Consider the following 22522-nt stretch of genomic DNA (forward strand, 5'->3'; position numbering starts at 1 on the left):
GAGTAAGGAAGTCAGGTTTTCAAGAATACTGTATCTGTGATCTCCATCTCATGTCCAGATTTCACAGAACAAATTAACTACTTCCATTGAAATTAATTCCTTTCAGCCTAGAGAGATGGTGCACTGACATAGTGTGAATAGGACAGTGCTTTCTCAGATGTGGTAGGTTTCTCCCTTAATTTGGGGGGGATGAGGTAGGATTTGTGTGTATTGCTGGGTACAGAGGATTATACTGTAACTGCTCTGTTTATTATGCATTGAAGCTATTCAGTCATTAATATTCTGAATTTAATTGCGAACATGCATGCGTTAATGTAAAGTGTGTATACACATGTGCATTTTGCATCTCTGGTTTAAGTAGCATAAATATGTTGAAGGCAACAACCTTTCCTACACAGAGCTTGGTTTAGCTCTACTGATGTCTTTCCCTCTGGGCGTGAATTAACTGCCAAGTTCCCCCCTTCTGCATACATGTACATTCTTAATTTCAATCTAAACAGAAGCTGCTTGCTGTAGATGGGACAAAGCCAATTTAATTCTTCAAAATAATATTCCAAGCAATCCTTTGTTTTGTGGGTTTTTTGTGTAGTTCTATGTGTTCTGACATTGTTCCCTAGAAGATAAACTCCATCTGTACTAATCCGGTAAGTCTGTCTCTTGATTACCTGCTGAATTGCTGCAACACTTCCAGCTGGATCAGCAGAACCTGCTTGTTTCATTTTATTCCAGTTTTCTCTTAAGCATAAACATATTTACAGATCAGTAGGCCACTTGATCTAGTAGTAAGATAGCTCATACTAATTGACCATATTTCTTTACTAGGAGGTCCTTAATAAGAACAGATGTAAATATTTTAACTTGGATATTTATCAAAATAACTTTAGAGGAAAACAGACTTTGAAATTGTTTTTGAAGAGCAATAACTAGACTAGTCTGACTCTCAAAAAACTAGCAGAGATATGCTACAAATGATGGCATTTAAAATCTGCCTATGTCCCTTAATGCCTTATTACTCATACCTTGGTCCACCATTTTTGAGTTGTTTGTATTCACATATTTATTGTATATGTAGCAGTAGTTTGGAAGCTGAGAATTCCTGTGTGTGTCATGGTGACGTGGGAGGCTAATAATCTTTTTTTACAGTAAGAAGTATGACTGCAGCAGACTATTTGTGTCAACGCAGAAGCTTTGAGCTACTCGGAGTTGAGGTTGGTTATAGGTAGCCTGCAAACATAGGTGGGTTCCAGTAAGTTTTATACTCCGTGATTAATTGGGTTATGTACCTAAATTATGGCTTAGAAATACAGAGTTCGTAGCAGAAGTATTTTTTTCTTCAGTGAAAGCTCATTTTCAGACTAACTCTTTCTAAGAGTGTTTTCTTAAGATGAAGCAATAGGTCTGGGGAAAGGAGTCAGAGCTGTTGGGAAACCCCAAAGTTGCAGGGATCTCTACTGTAGACTTCATTGCAGCCACAGGACATGTGAGGAATGGGGTGAAGTATGAGTTGAAACACAGAGATATTTTTGGAGCAGAAACGTAAGTTTCCAGAACCCTTGAATCTACCCTTTTAAAGCCTCTTTAAAGCCAGGGAGTGGGGAGAAACACTCATTTGTTACTTCCTCTTTCTCCAGATTTTCCCTTCTTCCTGCTGGGTAGGAGTGCTGGTGCACATCCTCTTTTGTGCTCAGTCTTCTGTAAATACCCATTTTTGTGCATTATAACTCTACCTCTCCCTTATCTTTGGGGTTCCCTCTTCTGCCACTGAACTTTATTGCTAGCTTAGCAAGCTGCATATTCCTTCCACTCCTATGCATCACTGTCCCTCCCCATCATACTACTTTCCAAACTCTCACTTTTCCTTGTCTCAGTCCAGCAGTAAGAATTATTTTCTGAATGCTTATATCAGACTGCCATATGTTGACAAATAAACTGTGATAGAAACTACCTCCCTGTTGCTACTATGCTTCAATGTAATCTATTTTTTATGAGAAGTATCTGTTTAAAACAAGGCACAGGAACTTCAGCTTCATCAAAACTTGATCTTATTACGATTTGGTTTTCACATAACAAGAACTGACTCATAGCTGTGTCCTTTAGGGCACAGGTTCTATGCATTACAAATTACAGATCTGGTTTTGAATCATTTTAAATGCCCAGTTTTGCTTCAGTTCAGTTAATTTATATATCAGGAGTGGCATTCCTAACTGCATCAATAACGAGCATAAGTTTTCTGTTTTACTGTGTGGCAAAGACGTGATTGAACAGTAGGTTATTACAAGGAAACCTCCAACTACAATAGCAATAAATACGAAGTTTTAAGTAATTGGTATAGAAAAAGATCAGTAGTACTGTAACTAAATTGTTCTGAAAAAAACGACCTGTGAAATCTTTTTTCAGAGGATATCTTGACTGACTTTGTTGGTTACTTGGTAAGTACGGACTCCTACTTCGGAAGGCTTTAATTAGGGGTCCAGGTTTTTCAGCACTTTCAGGTCTGAACTTCTGCAGGGTCTGAGTTCATGCCCCAGACAACAGTATCTCTGCTGTAGTATGTATAGTGGGAGCAGTCTCATGTGTTTTGGCAATAATTGTAAAGGATGAGCTCTCACAGATCATTTTAATGCATTCATTTTACAGTAATCATTTTCAGATTAGGGGATCATTACTGTTCAGCTGTTGTCTTTCATTAAATGTAGACGGTGTTTTTCTTGACTAAAGCTCATGTAAACTCAGGCAATTGCTAGGGATTTATATGGAATGCCTGTGGTGAGGAAATGTCTGGGGTTTTGAACCTAAAACCAAAAACAATCACCAAAAAACCCCCAAACCAAACACCTACCCTACTTGTCTTTTCCATAGCTATTGCTCTAGTTTTTGAAGTAACTGCATTTTGTAACTCTGTTGGCCTATAATGTTGGGTGAATAAATGCCTTTGGCTTTTGCAACAGGGAAGACTATGAGGTTAATATTTAATGTAAACTTAATAGAGCAAATAGAACATACTTGGAAAGATTTTTGTCGTGAAGACTTTTGTCCTTACGCACAGACGTGATCACTGGGTTTCCTCCCAGGCAAATACCTTCTCTCTCATCTCTTCTAGGGAGTCTCTGTTGAAAGATAAAAAATTTTTTTTTGGTGGTGAAAGGAAAACGTTTGGGTAAACAGAAGAAAGCTATAGATTGATTAAAAAAAAAAAAAAAAAAAAAAGTAGTCCAAGGGTCTTATTGAGCTAGGTTTAAAAAATAGTAAGAAAAAGTCTGTCCTTTACTGCAGTATTTATTAGACAGCGTATTGAGGCATGGCAAGCCTTAAGTTGGTGCGGAGATGAATAGTTTATACATGTAGGCTACAATAAGCAGAAATCAAATATTTAAATAATGTCAAATTATCATCATGCACCTAGTTAAGCCTGACTGCAAAGTGAAGGGCTGAGGAGATGAAAAAGGAAGCAAGGGAGAGAAATTGTGTTCTCAAATAGGGTTTATAGATAAATGGGATTTCTCTGCAATTGAAGGCTGAACAGATCTAGTCTGAATTATGCTAGAAAGCTGACTTTCACAGAAGGGACGGATGTTGTGGTATGATTTTGACTGCGTTTACCTACAAAGCCATTTCAGTTTTCTTTTTTGAATTCAGTAGTGATAAACATTACAGCTTCTCTTTTTAGAAACATCTAAAAGGGGTTTCTATTCAAGGTATAGCAAACTGTTAAGCATTTTAAAACATATTCCTGCAGAGTAGTAAATAGTTTACTTAAGCTGTTTTCTTTACTTGATCCTGTACCATAGTATCATAGTTTTAGTGACTGATTTTTAAGCTACTGATTATTTTGCCTGCAATATTGCTGCAACATTAAATACTTGATTTATTTGTCCCTTAAAATAGGTCAAATCCTGCTCTGTGGTACTATCTGTTGAGAAAAACAAGTTATCACCAAAATAATTATTTTTCCTCTTTATTTGCTAGAATGACCTGTTTGTATTTACTCAATGTCCTGGTTTCAGCTGGGATAGAGTTAACTGTCTTCCTAGTAGCTGGTACAGTGCTATGTTTTGAGTTCAGTATGCGAAGAATGTTGATAACACTGATGTTTTCAGTTGTTGCTCAGTAGTGTTTAGACTAATGTCAAGGATTTTTCAGCTTCTCATGCCCAGCCAGCGAGAAAGCTGGAGGGGCACAAGAAGTTGGCACAGGACACAGCCAGGGCACCTGACCCAAACTGGCCAACGGTGTATTCCATACCATGTGACGTCCCATCCAGTTTAGGAACAGGGAAGTGGGGGGGGGCAGGGATTCACCGCTCGGGGGACTGGCTGGGTGTCGGTCGGCGGGTGGTGAGCAATTGCACTGCGCATCATTTGTACATTCCAATCCTTTCATTATTGCTGTTGTCATTTTATTAGTGTTATCATTATCATTATTAGTTTCTTCTTTTCTGTTCTATTAAACCGTTCTTATCTCAACCCACGGGTTTTGCTTCTTTTCCCGATTTTCTCCCCCATCCCACTGAGTGGGGGGGAGTGAGTGAGCGGCTGCGTGGTGTTTAGTTGCTGGCTGGGGTTAAACCACGACACTCAATTATACTAACAAGAAAGGTTTTCTGTTAGTAGTATCATCTTGTTTTGGAACATCATTAGTTTGAGCAGCTACATATAATTCTGTTACTGTCAAGTGGTTCCCTGACTTTAAGGATATATAATGGAACAGGAGTTAATTATTTGACCTGCTGTGCAAGTCTTGCATGAGACTCATTTCATGGCTTATTTCTAAACAGAGTTGTTCAGACAGACTTATTTGTTGGGTCTTAAAGAGGAACACACGGTTGTAAGCAGGTAGGAGCCTCCCTCATTAAAAGTTTCATCCCAATCTCCAGATGGTCCAAGCTTAAAATGAGGCATCTGTTGTTGCCTGATGTTGCATTCATGTTGCTGGAGATGCTAATTGTGTTGCTTTCTTTGCGACTAGTTGGCTGATGCAGGCTGATCATGTTTCTTGAGAAATAGCTGGGCTTTTTTTTTGGTTGCAAATGGATAACAACACAAAAACATAGTAAGTTTTGAAAGATTTCAGAAAAAACATCAAAGGAAAACAGAGTGGACTATTTTTCTTCCACATAGTATAGTTGATAATGATACTGGATGATAGAGCAGTTGATGTGTGTTATTGTTATGAGTTTATGGTGATTATATTATTCTCTCCTATCTTCTTACATAGAAACATTAGCGTTTACTCATCTTTGCAAATATTTCTTGACTCACCAGACTTTTTTTTCCATAAAATGGTTGGGATTCTGCCACATGAATAATCATGAAACTTAATGTGATTCTGTGATAATGAGTAGAATTAGACGAAGTTGTAGTAAATGACACCTTTCAAAAATTTCCGTAAATAATTTCTCTGTTTATTTGGTAATAATACTGATGAACAATAAGCTGCCCGACTGTAAATTGGGGAGCTCCAAATAAATCTCACTTGCAATGTTGGTCTCTTCTGTGAACAGGCTCACGCAGCATCAGCAGTTGTGTGATGTGAGTGTGGTTCATGCCCCCGTGTGGTCAGTAGTCAGTGCTGAGAAATTAATCCCCTCTAAAATGAAATGAGTCCTGCTTCTCAGAAGATGCGGGAGCAGTTCAGTAGCTGATGTTCATTAGGTTGACTACTTTAGAATTTGGAACAAGATTTGCGTCACTATTATTACCTGTAATTCCATGGTATCTGGTATTTTATCTCGAGGTCTTTAGATGTATAGATGAAAAACAGTATCTTCAAGCTTGTGTCATGATTTTCTCTGAAGTTCAGCTTTGAAATTATAGTAAGAAGTGCTAAATGGCTTTTTGAGGCAGTGGTATAGACCATTTTGTTTAGTATGCAAAGTTTCAGATACACAAGTCAAACTTCAGCTCTTTCCCTTTCTTCAGTGCTTTTTTTTTTTTTTCTTCCAAGTTTTCCTCTATTGCTTTTTATTGTAAAATTGAAAAAAATCTGGGCACTGTTCTTCACTAGCTTTCTAACAATTTGAAGTTTTTTTATAAAGTATTTCATGCCAAATAAAAACCAGAAGATTTATTGATGCAGATAGGGAATTTTCTTGTAAGAGGCTCTAAAGAGATGTTTGTGATGTTTCCCTTCTGAGAAGCATTTTAATGGTTATTTGAACCCTTTTTCCTGCTTGGCTACAGTACAGGAATTGCTAAAGAGGAAAAAAATAATGTGGTTTTTTTTTTTAATATTGTAAATGCCATCTCATTTGTTAAGTACTGTTTTGTAAATGAGAGGAGGAAGTTTGAAGTTTTTCATGCGTGTAGGTACGTTTTGTGAGCATCTGTTCCATTGACCCATTACTAGTTGGTTTTGGGTTGGTTTTTTTTTCTGGGGGGAGGTGGAATGCAATTGTATATGATTTGTACTCAAACGTGCCATACATCTGATATTTTATAACATATGCAACTGTAGCAGATTTTCATACCCTTATATTTATTTCAGTAGCAGACATCAGTCAAAGATGTTATTTTATGGTCTTTGTTGATAGAGATTTTGTTTACAGTTTCTTTCTCACTAAAATGCCACGTTCTACAGGATGTTTCTTACAAGATGCTCACAAAGTATGTTTGTCTTAATAGGAAATCTATTCCAGTTCAATTAAATGGGGCATCTGCAAGTCCTGCTAAGCATAATGTTACAGTATGTGAAGAAGATGCTTTCATTTGATAGAAATAGGGTTAGGAGCATTAACTTTTGTTTTCTATGGAAAAAAAAAACCCACCAAAAACCAAACCAAACCACCAAAAACCTTGCCGCCTCTTTGCTGGTCTGTGTAATAACATAGTATTTTCTGCAAAAATCATGCTGTTCTTACATGTGCAATGTGGTTTGGGAACATTAGAGAGATTTTGTTCAGAAATGCTCTGGAATAATATCTGGGTGAACAGATAATGAAGGAGAAACTTCAATTCACCAAAGAGAACTGAAGAAGTTGTAAAGTGTAGCTCTGTGTAGTTATGGTATTTCATCTTTCTGGGCTGCATTAGTTTACAGTTTAACACTATAAAGCTGAAGACTAGCCCGAAGATTTGTTTTGTTTTCTGGTGCTGTTAAAATCGTGAGCTGCTGTGTTAAGGTTAATTCTAAAATTTTGGTTACCGGGGCGGGGGGGGCGCAGAAGTTGAATAATTTTAAAATGAAAATTTACCAGTAGTTTAGAAGAAAATGAGAAATACTGTCACTGAGCTCACAATGAGATTAAGGATCCTATGGCCACAAAAAAATAGCAGTCTACTTTGCTTTCGATAGGTTGTAACTGCTCTTTGAAATCTCTCTGGCGGTATCTCGAAGGTACACCGGTAGTGTCCATTTTTCAAATCTCAAGTGCACAACCTGCAGGAAAGCAATATTATTTTTCATTTAATGAGCTTTAGCACATGAGCAATTAAGAAGACATAATTGAATGAAGCTAATCAGGAAGACACAGAAGCTTGCCTCTGGGATGCTGCTCAAGTCAATTGCTCCTCATATCTACGATTTTATCTGTTTAGTTAATAACACCAATGGGTATAGCACACGGGCTAGTGGTTTTACAGCTCCAGGGGCTTAGCAGTTTTGGTTTGTTTTGTCTTCAAGCCTTAGTCTTTTTACTCTGCTAAGGAGGTAGTGATTAACAGGTGATGAGAATCTCTGCTTGGCTAATAACATTCTGGGTGCTCAAAGAAACGTGATCGAGACTACTGTATTTTGAAATGTATTTGAATTGCTCAGTACACAAACTGCAGATAAAGCCAGGCATTTACAAGCATGGTCTTCACACGGCTCCATATAATCAGTGAACCTGTTTTTGTCTGATAATTAAAATAGTTATGAACATACTGACACAGAAAGTGAAACTGAGTGAATGGCTTCAGATAAATGACTGTTTTCTTCATTATACAGAAATAAACCTGTAATGAACTAGAATCTTTAAAAAAAAATTATAAAAATTCACTTTATACTTAAAGAACCATAAACAATCATACATAGAAAATAATAATTAAAAAGTCCCACACCTGTGCTCAGCTGTTTTCTTACAGTCCTTGTAGGTAGAACCTTTGGACAATTAATTATTAGAGGTATGAAAAGAAAATGCCTTATCTTCTTGTTCTTCCAGTGTAATCAATGGCTTGGGATTTATTTTCAGTTGTGCATCTGGCTAATACAAAATTAATCAACCTCTCCATTACAGTTAGCCTGGATACAGAGTAGAAGCTGAATACTTTTGTGTCAGGTGTACTACTTTATCAGTGCCTGTGTGCTAGATAAAATCAAAAAATAGGGTTGAATGGGATTCGGAGGGGAATAGGTTTTGGCACTGCTGAATGCTAAGAATGCATTTAAAACCTACAGAAATACCTGGGCAATTGCTGTCTCATCTGCAGGGTTATTTTCAATGCTATCTCATAGGTAGAATCCTTTTAGGAAGAATTTGAAAGTTCCCCTATATCCTTGTATTTCCAGCTATAGAGATGAAACTGAGTCCAGCTTGGAGGCATCACTTCTGTCCTGCTGATGGCCTCTATGTAGCCTGTGGGTCCAAATTATTGCTATATTTTTGTAATTTAAGAAAAAAGCATATTGTCTTTGCAGCCCATCTGTGCTGATGTAAAACTTACCTGAATATGCACTTGGATTGGACTGACTTAAGTACACCTACTAATACTTGTCCTTTCTAGTCAAATGCAGTTTTGAGAAGTGTTTGTGTGTACATATGTATTTGGAGGGGAAAGAAGGATCATTGATGGGCAGAAGCTGATATTCCTTCAGTACTTCTAGTTTTTCATACGAGCTGAAACACTGAGGAGAGCTGTATCTTTACAAGAACAGTTGATCAATCTTAATTTCTGCCATCAAATACCCCCCCTTTTTTTTTTTAAATTTTGATAGCCTTTGCAATAAGAAGCTGAACTTGCATTTTATGTTAATTTACCTATTCTTCTTATCAGCACCAGGAGCAGTAGATTTGTTAACTGTTTTTATGATATTTCTTTGCTATTTGGCTTCTTGGGAAGCACAAAGGTACCATCACTGTCTGTTTCAGGAAAAGATATTTTTTCTATGTCTTTAACTCTGCAAGAGATTAGTGATAGAGATTTTGATGGTAATCGGTATGTCCTATAAAGTGTTTATTTTTGAAACGGTTTTCTAAGTACATAAAAATTGAGAAGTAAATATTTTGAGGGTTTGGAGTCATACTGCAAGGGATATGAAATGTCTTTTTCAATGTAGCCGAAATGTATTGACTCTCTTCTTGCAATTTATCTGTTGTTTGATGATAAAGGTTTCAGACAGCAGATGTACTGTGCTTGGACTTCGTTTTTGCTGGTGCTATTAAAAAAACCACCAAAAAGTCATCCTAAAGTGTGTAAGTTTCTGGAAGAAGTCTTCTAGTGTATACAACTTGGAGAGCCCAGCACCAGCATCAGACATTTTGCTTGGCTTTAACAATGTGTTTTAGGGGTGCTTGGCATGTTTTGGGCCTCCTATCCAGATGGGTGCTAGTGACCACCATCTGCTGAAGGGTGCTGAGTCAAATAGTCCTTTGTCTCATCCTATACTTCTTTCCTTGCATAGTTGCTTTACCGAGGAGATACCTAAAAACCTATTTATTAAAATAAAGCTTAAATTGTTTCAAAGACAAACAAAGGCTGTAAATATTTTGCATTTACCAGACCATTTTTGAGTTAATAGGGCCTAAGCTTTCCAAACACGAGTATAAGCAAATCCTGGCAGGAGTAACAGATGATGCCATAGATATGTTTTCATCTCTGATTGTAGTTTGCTTATTAAATAGATGCTTCAAAAAAGAGGCTTAAGTTATACCTTCTTCCTTTTCACCAAAAGGTTTTTTCTAAAATACAGTTTGAAGAATGCACATAAGTTTTGTGCAAAGCCCCCCTCCATGTTTTTTCAGACAAACTGTGTTTAGAACTGGGAGATGTTTTGTGAATTTACCTGAAAATGTGAATAATAAACCCTGGGACCAGGAAGCCAAAGTACAACTTGTGTAAGAACAGGTATGATTATCACTGTAGATGGGAAGAATTTTAATTATAAAATTAAGATTGTATCATTTTTTGCTCAATGAAATAGGTATCAAAAGTGTGCATCTAACCAGAAGAAAAACAAATAACTCTTTGTAGCTATTCAACATTAAAGTCCTTATTGCTTTTATAATTAACTCAGGTTCAGACTGTTTAGACACAGTGTAGATCTATGATGGGCAGAAAGCAGTTCAGACTTCAATTATTGAATCCATTGGACCATAATTTATTAAACATACTTCAAAGGATGACACTTTCTGTGAAGTCTTATTACTTTGCATTTTTCATGGACGAGGAACATGCAAATGGATGTGACTCAGTCAGGTGGCATGTAGGAGCTGCACAGTATCTTAGATGCCTTAACCTTCTTTTTGGGAAAGGACCTTCTGTCTGCGACTTTGGAGCCTGCTTTCTGCTCACAACTCTGTACATTTTCACCTAGGCTGTGGGGGCAGCGTTTTCCAGATCCTTGGCTAATTAATTTTTGTATCTGTGAATATGTGTCAACATCCCCTGTGCAAAATAAGTTAACCTTATGAAGCCACAGGAACTTGATTGTAAGGAGTAAGTTCATTACGTGCTATTTCCTGGATTCTACTACCACATGTCTGCTTGGAAATACACTTAAAAAATGGATTTTGGCCCTTTTTATGGCCTTTTGGGTTTTTTTTGGTCACTAATGTTGGCTACAATGTCTTTTACTTGAAATGTCTAAACCTTTCTGCTTTCAAAACCAAAGCACAGTGTCTGTCTTACTTCAAGACTGTGTTCAATAGTAATTAATCATGATTTAGTTAAGATGCATTATTAGCATCCGTATTTTAAATGTAAAAACCTCCAGGTCAGTCCTCAGTCATGCAGATGGCTGTTTCTGCAGGGATGGAGTAGGGGATACTCTGGTGTGCGTGTTAGATAATCCAGTGGAGTCCTGTGGCCATAGGATGTGGCAGCTTGTCTTCCCAGAACAGGGTTGCATTTGCCATGGAGAAAATTTGTACTGTGCTGTTGTAATTAAGATGTAGTTGTGGAAGTCTATTTTGACTGGCTAATTTTAGCAGCTTTTGAGTTGAGTACTTGAGGAGCTGAAAGAGTAGGGTGTCTTTTAAGGTAAAGAGTTGTCTTGCTTATTTCCGTGAAGGGCGCAGCGGGGTATTGCTTTACCGAGCAGCAAAGCAACTTTCTCACCTTCTGTCGCTGCTGCTTGATGTCTTGATTAAATTACAGGAAGTTGTTGATCAACATTGACTTCATTAGAGATGTCATGAGAAAGATATTTATAGGCACAGTATGTAAATGTTCACAGAATTGCTAGTTAATTACCTGAAACATGAACAATCCTAGAACTGGCAGGTTAATTAGCACAGCCTGTTTTCGGTGGAGGTGGGTGTGGGTTACCTGCTGTAGATTTGGCACATCTGGTACCAAGTGGAATTTTCTTGAACTATTTAAATATTTACATCACCTAGTGCTCAGTGTGGGAGAGGTGACTTCAGAGGAGCAAAACAGCTTCTTCTTGTTCTACCACTGAAGGCCTTTGACAACTTGACTCTTGTTTTTTGCTTAATAACATGTGAATGTTGCTGATGTTTAGGATGTGGGGGTCTGTTATAATCTTAAAAAGCTAAAGGGAGTTTGAGGTTTCACGTCAATATAACTTTTTTCTAGTCTACTTTATAAAGCACTGCTTTTTAAAGAAAGCCGCCGAAACAATAGTCTCAAGAATATGGTTCAATGGCACTCACGTACCGTAATGTAATATTATAAAATTTTACATCTGCTTTAAAAATGAAAATATTCTTGTGTATATAGCAAAATTTCATGAAGAGTGGGTGTGGGTTTTTTTTTTTTTCCCCCTAAATTTAATCTTAAAATTCCTTTTAATGCTTCTTTCTTTTGTCTCAGCTAATCTCAATCAGTTCTCTGGGAGACAAACTTATGTTTTTTCTGTCTGTTCTGTACAAAAAGAATCCTGGGCTGAAATGGGAGAAACTACTCCGGGGAAGGCGAGAAGCATTATCATTAACTGTGATTTCAGTGGCAATGAACATTAATGTTGAGCCTAAAGTCTAAAAGTCACAAATTTACCCTTTAGGAACAGGGGAAGGCTAAATATTATTAGCTCATCTATAGGCTGTTTAGCTGTCGTCTCTCCTATGTTTCCGTTAATAAATGCTAATCCCTTTTTGTTTGCACGTAAAGAAGTTTCAACAATATGAAAGGCTACAAGTATCTCCAACTGCTTTTTCTGAGTTGCTTGTACTAGTAGTTAAATGTCTGCTTTTATACAGCAGTTAAAATAGCTGTGACTTTAAAATTTGCTTATAGTACCTGGATTCAGTTTAATTCCAAATATTAAATGTTTTTTCATCCTCCTGTATGAAACTTTTGTCTCATGCATCACACAGGTAACAGGGAAAATGCAATTTCAAAAATATTGAAAACAGCCTGACATTTTAATGTTCAGTGCATAGTAATGGTTAAAAGCAGGTTTAGTCAACTTTTGAAGTTTAAGCACTTGAGAATAGCTGTAATATCTTCAGGAGTCATCCACTGCATTTTAATGGTCTTAAAAATTACATTTGGTAATAGCAATTTTAGGTGCTACTTGGCATAGTATCATATTTTTATGTGTTTTACAGTGTTTTCAGGCATAAGTATGATTTTTAAAGACACTGTCAACTCCAAAACTGCTTGTAAAATGGAAAGTTATTTCAATCTAAAAGAGTATTGCCCAAAAGATGGATGGTACTGCATTTTTCTAAAGCTGTAAAAGTAAAATAGCAATCCACAGCACTTGCAGGGCAATTTTCACGTACCAAACGCTTTATAGATATTATATCTGTAAAAAAAGAGTTGGAAGAATGGAAAAATAAAGCTACAAAATAAATTGGCTGCTCAGGTTGCATATTCTGTATAAAAGCATGTTTTCTGAGGCTGTGGGAACAAGAGCTTACAATAATACTCTCTATTTGGTTTATGTCCTTTTTGTACTTGATTATCCATCAGCCTCACTTTTTGTCCAGTTAAAAACAAAACCAAACCCAAATTCAGCTCCAGTCATATTTTAACATTTAGATCATCTTTCACTTGAGTCTTTTAATTTCTGAGCTATGAATTTTAGAGTAGTGCTTAACTGAGCCACTCTGAATCAAAGCACAGAAATTCAGTGTAGGTTTAAGAAGCATCACAAATGTGTTTGAATCGAACTCAAGTTTGCTGTTGTTCCTTCCCAGTTTCTACAATTGGAGATGTCTGTCAGGAAGAGCTGAAAATAGTCTGTGAAAGCCCTTCTTATGCTATTTTCAATACAGAGCAATTGTAGTACAAGCCTGCTAATGTAAAGGTTATGCCAAGCTTATCCTAAATTGCACAGCTGTAGTTCCGAATTCAGTCACACAGGAAACAAGACAGGACATTTTCCCCTTAAATTGCGTTGCTTAGTTACTCAATTTAAATGTATGGTTCTATGTAGCTCTTTATTAGGAACCTTGTTCTGTAAATCGAGATGTTTAGAGAGACTCTTTCATGGGTTTTTCTGTGAGTGTTCCCCACTGAATGAGCAGTGGAAGTACAAAACATGGAGGTAAGTATAAGGTCTTTGAAAGCACTGTTTCCTTAATGAGCAATTGGGGCATTTCTGAGAATAAAGTGCATCTGAAAACAGAAATATATTTTCCAGCCGATTTAAATGTGAGGTGCTTTAACCTTGGCCAATGCCACAGTCTGTTAGAATTTCAGTTCTTGCATCTCCAGTTTAAATAAAGCGGAGAGCACACTACCGCTTTCCCTGCATGTCAAACTCCCGAGAGCTTTGCTGGGAATTTCAATCTATAAAACCCGTGGAGTTGAGGTTTTACTGTATTCATTGATACTCTGCCTTGTGAACCACTTGGTTCTCTTGAAACAGGCTTTCTCAGTAGCCTGTACCCTCTCTAACCACCTCAGCAATTCAGAATCTACCCTGGTGGCACTTTCTGTTCTGGCAATGTTTTAGTAAATCAATTAGTGCAGGTGTTTTGGCTTTGTTCTATTGGATGTCTTTTGTGTGGCTGTATTGGCTTTGTGTGGCAAGGTTGTGGTGGTGGTGGGGGGGTTACAGGGGTGGCTTCTGTAAGAAACTGCTGGAAGCTTCCCCTGTGTCCGACAGAGCCAATACCAGCCAGCTCTAAGACAGACCTGCTGCCAGCCAAGGCCGAGCCAATCAGTGATAGTGGTAGTGCCTCTGTGATAACATTTTTAAGAAGGAAAAAAGTTGCTGGGACAGAAAACAGCAGCCAGAGAGAGGAGTGAGAACATGTAAGAGAAAGAACCCTGCAGACACCAAGGTCAGTGAAGAAGGAGGGGGAGGAGATGCTCCAGGCGCCAGAGCAGAGATTCCCCTGCAGCCTGTGGGGAAGACCATGGTGAGGCAGGCTGTCCCCCTGCAGTCCATGGAGGTCCACAGTGGAGCAGATATCCACCTGCAGCCTGTGGAGGACCCCACGCCGGAGCAGGTGGGTTCCCGAAGGAGGCTGTGACCCTGTGGGAAGCCCGTGCTGGAGCAGGCTCCTGGCAGGACCTGCAGATCTGTGGAGAGAGGAGCCCACGCTGGAGCAGGTTTTCTGGCAGGACTTGTGACCCCGTGGGGGACCCACGCTGGAGCAGTGTGCTCCTGAAGGACTGCATGCCATGGAAAGGACCCACACTGGAGCAGTTCGTGAAGAACTGCAGCCTGTGGGAAGGACCCACATTGGAGAAGTTCATGGAGGACTGTCTCCCGTGGGAGGGACCCCACACTGGAGCAGGGGAAGAGTGTGATGAGTCCTCCCCCTGAGGAGGATGAAGCAGCAGAGATAACGTGTGATGAACTGACCGTAAACCCCATCCCCATCCCCCTGCGCTGCTGGGGGTGTTTGGTAGAGAATCCAGGAGTGAAGTTGTGCCTGGGAAGAAGGGAGGGGTGGAGGGAAGGTGTTCTGAGATTTGGTTTTATTTCTCATTACCCTACTCTGGTTGATTTGTAATAAATTGAGTTAATTTTCCCCAAGCTGAGTCTGTTTTGCCCATGATGGTAATTGGTGAGTGATCTCTCCTGTCCTTATCTCGACTGACAAGCTCTTTGTTATATTTTCTCTCCCCTGTCCAGCTGAGGAGGGGGGAGTGATAGAATGGCTTTGGTGGGCACCTGGGATCCAGCCAGGGTCAACCCACCACAGTGGCACATGCACAAACTCTTTAATTTCCAGTCAGTGATCACGTAGAAATCATGTGTCTATTTTTTTATTAATGACTTCTCATTATTTCTTATTTAAAATGGCCACGGTATTATCAGTGACTCGGGCTTGAGGACTAGACTTTAGTGGTTCTTGCTGTATATCTCTAAGACTTTTATGTGAGTGTTTTATGAGCTTAACAGTGCAGAAGAAACGGGGGAGAAAAGGCTTTAAATACTTTTGACTTCCTAAACCTTCTTTCACAAGCTCTTTTTTCTTTCTCTCTCAACATAGATGGAAAGAGTCAGAGTTGAAAAAAAGAACATGCTTGAAATTAAGACTGCAGCTTAATGCTTACTGCTCTCACTGAACTAAGGAGTGCTGCTGAATGTTGAGTGTTTGCTTTGTTTTAGTCTCACTAGAGCAAAATTGAAATGCATATAAATGCAGAAGGGAAGAAATAAAACTTAAAAAATCTAGACTTTTAGCTCCACTTTAGGTACTAGAAAACTCCCTTCTGTTCATTTAGGCTCTTCTCAAACTCTGCTCCCACTCTTCTGGCTCTGGAAAATAGTTTTGGCTTGCTTGCTGTGTCAGGCTTTTTGTAGTACCAAATGACTTGTCAGTGTTTCATTCTTACAGAGGCTGACTTCCCAGCATTTGGTGTTGAACTGTCCAAGGGTTTTTTCTATAATCGCATGTATAGCAAAGCGGCTTTAGTGTCTCCTTTGGTGCGGAGCACAGGTGGATAGCTGGGCCTTGTAATTCCAATATTCAGAGAAATCATTTGTGCGTTAGGCTGTGGTCGGATGGTTGCTTCAGAAACTGCAGGGGTGGATCCAGGTGTCAAAGCCTCCCATCTCACTTGCCAGTCATTTGTTACCACTTTGTCATCAGCTGCTGTTATTCAAACAGTTGAGCCAAATTAAAAGACTGCACATGGTCACCTTGCGGACATCAGGACAAAATGAGCTGGCTTAATTCAAATGTCGACATGCTCTGCTTTGCCAGGTCAGCAGTAGGGATCAGCAATAGGGTCAGCCAGGAGACAGTGACATCTTAAACTGCCACGGTATTTCTGATACTGTATGGTGTATGTAATGTTAGCCTGAGAACTATTCCTTGTGTTCATTTACATTAGTTTTAAAGAAAGGTTAAGCTCACTGGTCCTGTAATATTGTTAACGTGCCTTATTGTTATATTTGCACATATGGCTTAAAAATTATCTTAGTGCAATTGATGTGATTCTGAGGCATCAGCAGGGCTCTTTGCCTAGAGGCTCCAGAGTTGCAAAGACTTTGTTTAAAGATGGCCACCAATTTTAATATTAAATTTTCCATATTACCATTTTTATTATTTGTAGCACACAGTCATTGAAGTGGATCAGAATCCTGAACTCACTTTAAATTATTGTTTGCTGCAATATTTAAGGGTAATAAAATGGTTTATTGAAGTTGCGGAGAGTCAGTAGGGAGTGGTTGGATACTGTTTCTTCCTGCACCATGATGAAGTGGTACCATGTGAACAAGCAGCAACTAGGTTCAAAATAAGCTTGCTCTAAGATGTTGTAGAGGCTTTCATGGATTAAGTAAGAGTTTGGACAAGTTAACAAGAAAAAAAAAGTTAAGAGTTAATACCGTATTCTTGGAATATTGCTTTTGTAGGCTGTGCTTGAAGGTAGGCTGGAGTTTTTCCTGTTGAACAAATATGGTTTATTTAGTTGTCAGGCCTTAATTCTGTGCTCTGAGTTCACAGCTTTACAAGAAATCTGTTGTCAGTGTGACGCACGTCACCTTTCAAAATGTTTTTAGCTTGGATTTAAGTGTACAGGCAAATACTGAGTAATTGTTAAGTTTAACATTCTGAACTTCATTAATACAACAAAAGTGACTGAAACATAAATGCTGAGTAGTTGCATGGTGTGATTTTTCTGACTCGGGCGGAAGCCCTAGGTAAGTAAGGAACTGATGCTGAAGAGTAATAGAGCCTTGTTTAGAGTGTGATCTTTGTTCCAGTGACAAATTAAAGAATGAAATCTTATTCTGCCAACAAGTAAAATAATTTCCTTCAGTAGTTAGTGACTAGAATTTTGTTAAATAAAAAGTCTGTGTATCTGCTAAGAACTGAGTCAGTTTTTTGAGATTGGTTGTTGTGCTCCTTATGACTGTTTGTTTAAATAAAACCAAACAAAACTACTTCTCTGAATATATAAAAGCAAAACTGAATATAAGCTAAAATGTGAAATAACTTGGAGTAATAATTGGGTGTTTCTGAAGCAACTGGAAGAAGAGTTGGTGATTAGCATATTGAAGTGGATTTTTTTCAGTTTTAATTTCAGGAGCTCTTAGGCGGAGATGACAGTTATTTCACAGAATAATGTCCCCAGAAAGGTTCAGGTTGGCTGTTTGTTTTCCAGATGAGCGTGCTGTACTCTGTGCAGGGCAGCTTACTTTGTCATTGCTGTTGTTGGGGTAAAAGTCTTTCTGTCTTGGATGTGGTAGGACTAAGTTATTGAACTTTAAGAAAAGGTGTGCTGTTACTAGGAACACAAATTCCCTCTCAAGTGTCATGGGAGACCTTTTTTTGGTTATAGTCACTTAAATTTATAAGGCTTTGTGGGGCAAGCCATTTTCATTATCAAACTTTCAAGCAGCTGATGTGATTGTATGCCCTGCAGTCATATGATTTAATGATCAGAACAGCCAGCTTCAGACATTGCTCCCAACTAATTCAGGTGTTTTATTTAGCTGGAATTTAGGGATATATGAAGTACATGAATGGTTGTTTTGGGTTTCCAAGTAATCACGTTTAGTAGGGGGATATTATAGGCAATTCTTGATCACTGTGACTACCTCTAACTTTGCGTCTTCATTGTCAGACAGCTTCCAAATGTGTGTGAAGCTACAGCTGTCTTTGCAAGTGTATGAATATGGGGCTTATCGGAAATGTTGTTAAGGAGATATTTGTAAAGGCTACTGTGGCCTTGTAAGCTCTGTCTACAGCTAGTGGCGAAGAGGTGCATCCCTCAAGTGATTCAGAGCAGGAGACTGGTTTGTAAGGTCCTTTGAAACACTTTTGTGGAGGAACTGGTCTCTTGGGAGATGGCAGGAGAAGGAGTCCCCTAGCAGAGAGGGGCTGTGAGGATGCAGTTCCCTGCAGTTCCCCCTCAGATGCAGGGGCCTTCAGGATGGTGGGAATGAAGAGAAGAGATTTTGGGAAGGGAAAGTGTGCTGCTCTTAATTGCAAGGCCCCACACTTGGGGAGCTGTTCTTGGAAGGGGCCTTTGGCTGTCAGGCACTCTAACACCTGGCTTATCACACAACTGTCTCCACTCAGGTGTCTTTAGAGCTCTTTGTGTTGCATGTCAGTTCCCAATGCTTGAAGTTTTTTATTAGCTAATTCAATAACAGTTGTTTACATTTTATAGATGTTTCTGTTTACTTTAGCTGTGAAGTTGAAATAGAAGTCCTCCAAGTAATGTAACAGTTGGATGGGAAGTGGCTTTGAGAGGGCAGGGACGAGGTGAAAGGAAGATGATCAGGCAGCTCTTCATTGGCAGAGTATAGGATTGTTCAAGTTGTTATGTTTGTTTTGGCTCAGGCTGTTTGACCTTGCTGAGCATCTTACCTGGAACAATGATTGAGGGTTTTCTCTGAGCCATCTCATTAAAAATAATTAGAAATTAAAATAATGAAAATTGGCCATCAGAAACCAAATGGATCTGAGCCATATAACTGTTCCATGAAGAGTTCATTAAATAGATTTTCACTTTGCTCCCAAGGAGACAGGCCCTTTATTTATCTACCTTTGCCTCGATCATATAATTGTAAAGCAAACGCACTAGTTAGATGAAACAGTGAAGTTAATGACAGGAACAAAAATGCTTTTCTGGAAGCTTTTAGGAAAGTCTTCATAGCTTGTTGTTTTATTTACTAAGTTTTATTTGCCTGATGTCTACTGCCTTTTCTGTAAGGTGCCTGGGGGGGAGAGCACTGCTACATCATGATTACATTTACCAGTGCTGCTGCTTAAACATAAAACACATCGTGAAAACTGTAGATAGGGAAGCTCATTTATGTAGTGCCTTTTCTGCCTTTTTTAGTGTGCTCAATTTAGGATGATTTGACTTCCATGACTGCTCCATTATGCCCAGGAATTTAAAGGATAACTTGCTTTTTGTTGAGAAAGTTACAACAAAGAAATGTAGAACAAATAGACCATGGTTCAGTGTGTTGCTTCTCCCTGAGCTTCCAGCAGAGCAGAGGTTCCTTCCATCAGTAAGACAAGTCAGGCAGCCTCTGTCTGTGTGGGGTTCCCTGCTACTGCTCGCTGGCTGCTGTTTGATGGAGCACAGGGCCTTTTTTCAGAGAAACTGTGATGGAAAGAAACCATCCTGTCTTAGCAATTGCAGCTGTTTTATTAAAAATGTGAATTGCTAGTTAGGTACACGTCAGTATTCTGGAAATGATCTGCAGTGTGAAATTGGAATAGTTAAAATACCTAGTAGTTTTATACGTGGGCCCACAGTCAGACATAGGGCACTTTAAAACAAAAGAACAGGAAAGTAAAGGCTTGTGTAAACAACTTCCTTCATAAGTCACCTTTGGTGCTGCAATTATCTATGCTTGTTTATGTTGAATAAAGCAATCTGTTACTGCTGAAATAATTTCTGTTGAGGAACATTTAAATAAAACTTGAGGAAAAACTGAGCCCTGTGTCATAAGATGGCTGAGGAGCATTTCATGTAATCTCTTTCATAAGCAAACAAAGGTATGTTTCAGAAATGCTGAAACTGCATTTCTGTGCTGTTCCTGCTGTGGAATAGTGTTCAGGATCTACCTTCTCTGCCAATTAAAAAAAAAAAGTTCAGGCTGGAAACATACTTTTAAAATTTGTGGGCAGCATGCAGCCATTTTTCCTTTGCACTTGTAGTGTTCTTTGCGCTGGTATTGCTCTTTAGTTTAAGTAACTTATTTTTCCTCCTTGATATTTACCCAAGTGTATTTCTAGAGAGCTTTCATTTTCCTAGACTAAATAATTCAAGCCTCTGTCATCTTTATAGGGTGGAGTCTCCATTCTCCTGATGATGGGAATAACCTTTCTGTGCAGCTGGCTCAGTCTAAAGATGTTTTTTCACGTATCCAGTATTTCCCACCAGCTCCGGCTGTGGTGCCTGGTGATACAACACAGTGCTTGAGCTTATTGCTTATTGAGGTCTTGCTGCTGCTGCTTATTGACTATATTTTGCAAGGGGGAAAAAGGTACCACCCATGTATTTACAACATGTAACTGGTCTTTAAGTTTTTAAATTAAACTTATTGTTTCCATTTGAATTGGAAATTTGTGTAAGACTACAATTTTAAAATTTATCCGTTCAGTGTATGGTGATGAATGTGAAACTAAATACGGCTGTGGCATTATTAGGTTCAGTCTTTGAGAAGGGGAGGGAGGGGTGACAGGCATCTTAAAAAGCAATCTGATATTTGGCTAGTACTGACATGGTTGAAATTATATGAAATAATCTGTAAGTTCTTATCTATGCAATAAAACTACATGTTTCTTCAGAAATTTTTTATTGCTGCCATGAGGGTAATCTACAGCAAGATTTCTACGACACATCCTGTTTATTTTTTTCTCCCCTAGCTATAGAAACAGTTTTGGTTATTGCTCTAATCTCTTCTTTTCATTGAAAGTTATCTCATGATAAATTTTATTGCTTCACCTGCTCACACTTGCAATAAATCTTCTGCAAGTTGCTGAACTTAACTGTATAGTCTGCCTTTTCTCTGAGACTCTCTATATCCAGATTTCAATGCTGAACATTCATTTTAAACATACCGTATAACTGCTTTGATTATAATTCTGGAAATCCCGATGTGTTTGATGGAAAACCAGTCCTGTGAAAAGGCTGCTTAACATGTGATTGACTTGTAATTTTGATAATTTGCTCATTGAAGAACAGAACTAGAGTTTGGCCTGATTTGGGTGAACTTTTCATTGAGATACCCAGCAAGGAGAAAACATCATCATGAAAACATAGATGATGGGGAAAAGGCTTATTCAGTTTTCAAAAAAATCGTGTTTATTCTTTTGGTAAGGCATATGCAATTTTTAGAATTGTCCCTGCTTTGGATTTCTTTTTGTTTGTGTGTGCAGTGATCACTGTTCAATGGTGACTAGGAGGGACCATTCATAAAAACAAAGTCTCAGTAAAAGTTTTGTGTGGGTGAGCTTCGTTGCCCTAACAAAGAGTTTGTTGAAGAGTTGTTCAGTTAGCCAAATCCTGAACTTGCAGAAAATTATAACACGTCTCTGGAAAAGGTTAGTTGTGTCAGTTATGGTCCTGTTGTTTTTATAGCATCCAGTGAAAAAAAAGAGCAGGAAAAAAAAAAATCCTTATTTCATGTAGATATGCAAACATTGCTTATCTTCCCACACAATATGCTCATACGAAACTACAATGAAATGACAGACATAGTTTTTCAGATGATCTGTTTGCTCTGGTAATGCCTTCAAAACAAAAAGCTTTAAAATTATCAACAGAAAATATATTCAATTTATGCTCAAACTAGAGCATGTAAGAATAAAAGGAATAAATACTGAGAATTTGTTCATTTTAACAACTTTGTTTAGACTGCTTAAGGTAGTAAATGAAGTGGGTTTGTGAACCTCTACAAGCAGCGTCATTACTGTAAGGAAGGTGAGTGAGTGGGTACCCACACAAGCTCTCTGTATTTTACCTTCAGAGCAAGGTTTGCCTGTTTGTCTTTCCAAAAAAAAAAAAAAAAAAAAAAGTAATTACAGTTCACTGTGACTGTATTATCATTAGTATTAATTCAGGTGTTGTTCAGGCTGTTCATAAATATTAACAGCCTCAAGGAATGCTGTTCTATCAATCCTTACTCTGGTGTTTAGAAGTTTGGTCTTGCAGTTGAACTCATCAGCTGAATAGCAAAGCTGTTGCTGGAGGAAATCACTGTGCCATGCAGATGGCCTTTAGAGGCTTCACCTAAACGGAGATCTGAAAAAAAGCTTCAGTGTTTTGATCTTCCTTTGTAGGTCTTGTCTGTGCTGGGGTAATTATAGTCTGTAATTAGCTGCAGCGCAATTCTTTTGAAGTCAATGAATGTGTAATTTTTAGTGTAAGCTGGGAAATAGCATCTTACCTCTGCTTGCTCTTGTGTTTAATTTACAGATGATTTTCTGCTGGGACTTTTGTGTAAAGTGTTTAGACCTGTCTCTCAAAAAAACCCCAAACAAACA

General features: G+C 38.4%; 1 protein-coding gene across 8 annotated transcripts in view; it reads left to right on the plus strand.

Annotated features, from left to right (window-relative positions):
* The window catches only part of PCDH15 (protocadherin related 15), a 725853-nt gene that overhangs the window by 344083 nt on the left and 359248 nt on the right, over nucleotides 1-22522 (plus strand). The window lies entirely within an intron of this gene.

The sequence above is a fragment of the Harpia harpyja genome, chromosome 10 (genome assembly GCF_026419915.1).
Source record: "Harpia harpyja isolate bHarHar1 chromosome 10, bHarHar1 primary haplotype, whole genome shotgun sequence".
Lineage (NCBI taxonomy): Eukaryota > Metazoa > Chordata > Aves > Accipitriformes > Accipitridae > Harpia > Harpia harpyja.